Genomic DNA, 6,000 nt, shown 5'->3' on the forward strand with positions numbered 1-6,000 from the left:
CACTTAAGCAAGGTCAAAGATCCCTTTGGGCAGCAGGTATAGCTCTGTTAACCCATGTGAGGCTCTGGGTTCCATCCCCAGGCGAATAAAAAGATCCCAGAGTCCAGGAATATCAATCAGTCATTTCCCTTGGAATATCAAAGTAGCTAAAAACAAGGAAGGGTGCCCTCCCCAAGCCCTCAGTTGCATGATTCTTAATCCACGGCTTTAGAAATAGGGATGTGGAAAATTCACTTATGGACTTTGATGCATACCTTACATTTAGCTATGGGAAATTTATTGCTCAAAATTTTTATTTACACTAATGGTGACCAGACCACAGCTTTGGACAGCCGAAGGGTTTAAACTAAGTTTACTTCATTTTGTAGAATCGTGATACAAGCCATCAATAAAAGGCGCTTTGGGTCCCTTTCTGTTTGTAGACAGTAAATTTAAATCCTTTGTCCCCGCAGACCAGCTCAAAGGCAGTAACCTTGGCTACAGTTGCCACACAAGAAAATACACTCTCCAGATTCCCATTTCTATATTCAGTTTTAGAAAACTGGTTATGTTGAAAGGGGAAAAGAAAAAAAAAAACAATTTTACTTTGCCTCGGTTATTGACACCGAAAGGCACTGCTCAGCCTGTTCGAAGAGGGAAACAATGAGTCATTCATGCTGTCGGCCCAGGTGGTGCATGAATTCCAGACAGAGGCGGCTGAGTTTAACCCCTGAAGGCCTCTCCCAGCAGAGCCGCAGTGCGCCTGCCGCGGGCTTCCAACACCCGCCGGGGGCAGCGGGCGGCCCGGAGCAGCCCCGGGTTGGGGAAGGAGTGCGGAGCCCTGTAACCAAGGCGTACCTCTGCAGTGCCAGTCCCCGGAGGCCTCGGGGCTGTTTGTCACCGTGTGATTGGCTCAGGAGAGGGGTGGAGAAATGAAAACACTGTGTCCAGGATATATTTAGTTGAAGTGCAGCTGGCAAAGCGCTTAAACAAGAGAGCTTTTGTCCTTATGCCGAAGTGCTTTTCTTAACTCCGCCAGGGCGAGAAACTTAAGCCACGTATTGGTGTGGGTTTTTTTTTTTTTCCTCTCCTAGTAGATTTCCTTATTCTGAAAATGTAGAATTTTCTGGGGTGTGTTTTATAAAAGGAAACTGAGCAACTTTCACCCAGAACTGACACACACACACACACAAATTTAAAGCACAAGCCTTGGTTGGGAGACACAGTTGAGAAATTCCAATGATTTCTTAACTGACTAATAGTTTGCATTTCGGCAATTAATTTTCTGTTGGTTCAAGCTGGAAATTGGGTATTTTCGAACGTCTGTACCTGAACTAATTTATGAAGTTAAAAACATAATTAAGTTTTATAAGCTGACAGAACCCCGTTTCACTTGAGTTGATTCACATCCTCCAGTAATGACAGATTTACTTCTGCGCTGATGAGCCCAGCTTCTTTGCCACAGATTACTGATGAGCCATGTAATGGCTCCTGTTCATGTCCCCCTGAGAAAACGGCTGGGAACTGCCACCTTGCTGCAAGGCTTTACGACCAACATGTAAATGCTGTAGATTAGAGGCACATTGTCTATTATGAAGAAGTAATGTGGGAACTATTTTACATGAAAATCCCATTTGCAGTTATCAACCAAGGGCAGGGACTTCTAGACAAGAAGCTCCGTGCTTTTGGTGATAACTGGGAAACTAGACTACATTAGTATTCTTAGAAGAAAACAAAACCAATAGGACGTATAAATTTCTATAAAGAGATTTATTTTCTGGAATTGACTTGCGATTGTGAAAAGTAACAAGTCCAAAATTTCCTGGGTATGCTAGCAGGCTGGAGACCCAGAAAAGAGCCAGTGTTGTTGTTCAAGCCCAAAAGACTTGTGCTGGTGGAATGCCTGAATTTCCCTCTGGCCTGGGGTGGGGGTGGGGGTGTTGTTCTATTTAGGCCTTTAAGTGATTGGATGAAGCTGACCCACATTATAAAGGGTAGTCTGCTTTACTACATAGTTCACCAATTTAAATGTTAGTGTCATCCAAAAACATCTTCACAGACACATGCAGGATAATGTTTGACCCAATATATAGACACTGTGGTCCAACACACAAAATTAATCATCACACAGACTAGCAAACCTGTTTTGAAAAATGTGCTTGTCAAAGCAATAGGATTGCTTATAAGGTTAAAGACATTGTGATGATTTAAAAATGGGTAACACATGATCGCTGCTTTCAAGGATCTCTCTCCTGCCCCCTCCCTGCATCTTTCCATTCCTCTTGCTCCTTTCTCTGTAATCCTGCCTAGCCAACCCAGGCACTGTGCTGTGAAGAAGCCCTGGTCACATGAAACATCCATATATGGGTATTTCAGATGATGGTCCCCAGCCAACACCAACATCAACTTACTAGTCCTGTGAATGAACAGCCTCTGACGATTCCTCCAGCTTCACAGTCTTCCAGCTCTGCCCAGATGTGGCTATCTTCTACTGCGCCCTGTCTCAACTTCTGACCCACAGAAACCATAAGAGATGAAAGAAAGCAATTAGTTGTATTTTAAGCCATTATATACTCTTAAAGCACAATTCATGACAAATATAATACAATTATGGTCAACTTGACAATAAACTACAAAACTGTTTCCAAAGCAATTTTACCATTCTGCCCTTCTACCAACAGTGTTTGAGGATTCTAGATGTTTCACTCTACTAACACTTTGTATTGCCAATTCGTTCACATTTTAGCCTTTCTAGTAAATGTGGATTTGGTTCTCATTTGTATTTTCCTGATGACGCCACACCTAAACTTTTTTTTTTTTTTTTTTGATGCCAGGGATTGAACTTGGGGCATTTAATCACTGAAGCACATCCCCACTCCTTTTTTGTATTTTATTTAGAGACAGGGTCACACTGAGTTTCTTAGGAACTCAGTAAGTTGCTGAGGCTGGTTTTGAACTCTCAATCCTCCTGCCTCAGCCTCCGGAGCCACTGGGACAACAGGCATGCAACACAGCACCAGGCCAGCCACATCTAACCTTTAATCAGAAATATAATTTCTCGCCAGGTGCGGTGGTACATGCCAGTATTCCCAGAGACTTGAAAGGCTGATGCAAGAGGATTGAGAGCCCAAAGCCAGCCTCAGCAAAAAGTGAGGTACTAAGTAGCTCATTGACACTTTGTTTCTAAATAAAATACAAAATAGGGCTGGGGATGTGGCTCAGTGGCTCAGTGCCTCTGAGTTCAATCCCCAATACCCCCTCCCCTACCAAAAAGAAAAAAGAAATATAATTTCTCAACTTAGAAACTAGTCTTATTTACCATAATATTTCCTAGTCACATTTCATAAATTCCTGCTCCTAATATTAGAAAGTTTGAACTTATACTTACTATTTATTATAACATAATTACTACTCAAATGAATCTGAAAGTATTGTTCATATTATCCATGTCATGATTTGGCAAGTTAGTTTGCAAGCCTCTGAAAGAGAGGAATAGAATCTGTCTATTCACAGATATGGGAATCGTATGTGTGTGTGGTACTGGGGATAGAAAACAGGGTTGCACGTGCTCTAGCACTTTTGATTTTATTTTAAGATAGGATCTTGATGAATTGCCCAGACTGGCCTCGAACTTGGAATCCTTCTCAGTCTTCCAAATTGCTAGGATCAGTTGTGGGAATCTTAATTGTAACCACACCATCACCTATTGTTAATTAGCATTACTGTTATTACTGTTTATTGAGAAAAAATTGTTTCCCATGCAGTTTACATACATAAGGTTACTTACCACAACAGTGCCAAAGTACATTTTATTGTCCTCAACATATTCCTAAGGAAGAGAGAAGATTTTTGGTTTAGGAAACTTGACTATGACCCCTGAGCTGACTTTGAACTCCAAGCCAGGTTTTTCTTCACTTCTTTCTAATTTTATGCCACAATGCAAGAAAATAATTTTGTGGGAAGTAAACAGTGGAAAATATTCTAGATTGCAAATTGGGAGACTTACAAGGTTTTGTTTCTGACTTTGCCACTAGTCAACATTTCCCTTGTGAGCAAATCTCTCTCTAGACCACATTTTTCATCATTAAAAATAAAAGGTTGGGTTAAGGCCTTATGCCACTCAAAATTGCTATGTGCTCAGCACTGCTCTAAGCATTTAACGAGTAATAACTTGTTTACGTCTCATAAATGCCCTATGATATAGGGACTATTGCTTTTACAGATGAATAACCTGAGGCACAGACTAAGTAATTTTCCCAAAGTCACAAAACTAGTAAAATGGCAAAGTCATGAATTAAATGCAGGCAGTCTGGATCCAGAATCCATGATGTTATTAAATGAGGTAACACTTATTGAAAGCTAAATTTTAACAATGACCATATGACCTTAGTAGCATTAAGTTCCCGAGAGCCAGAGTCCTGGGAGTCAATAGTGCATTAACTCCCAGGGAAACACCTGAAAACATGACACTATGAATGTGACCAAAACTTCCACTGCAAACTCCAATCTGGCTGTATTTCACTTTTTCTTTTTCTCCCTTCTTACCAAACCAGATGTCTGAAATTCTGAGACCTGCAAATGCCCAAGGGAAGCTGACAGGTACTGGTGGTAGTGATGGAGATTTCAGAGCAAGAGAGGACAAAGTTCCCAGCATAGACCTGTGCATGCTGGTGGGATGTCCCCAGCACACCCCACTCCCTGACAGGAGCTGATCTCCACCCTCCTTACCCAGTGTTGGATTAATTACTTGAGACTTATATCTCACACAAAACAGTGACCTTGGTAGACCTGAACACACATATAGTTTCATGCCATTTGCACTCAGTCTAGTTTTGTTTCTACTTTTTACAAATAATTTATTTTTTAAAATATAGAAAGCATGCACATGAAAAGATGTTTAAAGAGCACAGAAAGTGGAAAGTATCCAACCAATATAATCTTACCCCTGACTCAGTCCCCTTCTCCTGAACCAACCTGTTTCTTGTGCATTCAGCCAAAGATAGTCTTGCATCTATAACTACACACACACACATATTCAACCACACAGATAGGCGTATACTACAGATTACCCACTGCTGTTATGATCTCTTTTTATTTCTAATTAACAGTATAGCCTGGAGATTATTTCTTATCAATACTTAAAGCACCTAGGTTTTTCTTCCTTTAAAAAACAAACAAACAAACAAACAAAAACAACCCAGGGCCTTAAGCATACTAGACAATACTCTACCACTGAGTTGTACCTCCAACCCTCTTCCTTTCCCGTTTCCTTTTTTTTAAGGGGCTGCACAGTTTTCTGTTGTAGAAATATGCCGTAATTGATCTAACCAGTTCCCTCTGATTGCCATTTTTATATTTCAATTCTGAAGCTCCAAAAAGCCATGCATATGTCTTTATTGCAGTGCCCTGTAAACCCCTCGGAAATCTCTTATTTCTTGTGTGTCGGGGGAGGGAGGCTAGTTTATGGCATACCCTCCCCCAGCCATCAAGGCACATGTTACTGCGGGTGTTTCCTGTTAGGGCTGTAGTCAGAAAAGAATTCGTAGGATAGTGGAGATACAGCTCAGAAAAAAACATCCAAAAGGCAGCTTAATTGGTTGTCACTAGCAGCAGTGACTACACATGGAGCTTTTCCAGCATCTCTGGCCAAAGGTGCTACTATCACCTTTTCCAGAAAGGTCTTCAGTCCCTGGGTACAAGACTGGTTCTGCGACTCTTGTGGCTGGAGGCCCAGCTTTATGATCCAGGGCAGTGTGTGGGGATGGCTGGTGTTCTCTGAGGTACCTGCCTATGGCTGTTTCTTGTGTGCAAAAGCTTGGGCAACTTAATTCAGTTCAGTTCTCACGTTCTCTTCACTGACATCAAAGCTTCTGGTGAGGGTAGCAGTTCCTCCCAGAAAAGCCCAGAGCCTGCTTCTGCCTGGCTTTGTCTGAAGAAGCCTTGCTTGACTGCCAGCCCTGGGCAAACCTCTCGGTGATTTTTTCCCTTCCAAATGAAACACTGAGAACCTGCCTCCCTGCA

The sequence above is a fragment of the Ictidomys tridecemlineatus genome, chromosome 5 (assembly GCF_052094955.1).
Source record: "Ictidomys tridecemlineatus isolate mIctTri1 chromosome 5, mIctTri1.hap1, whole genome shotgun sequence".
In the NCBI taxonomy this organism is placed as follows: domain Eukaryota; kingdom Metazoa; phylum Chordata; class Mammalia; order Rodentia; family Sciuridae; genus Ictidomys; species Ictidomys tridecemlineatus.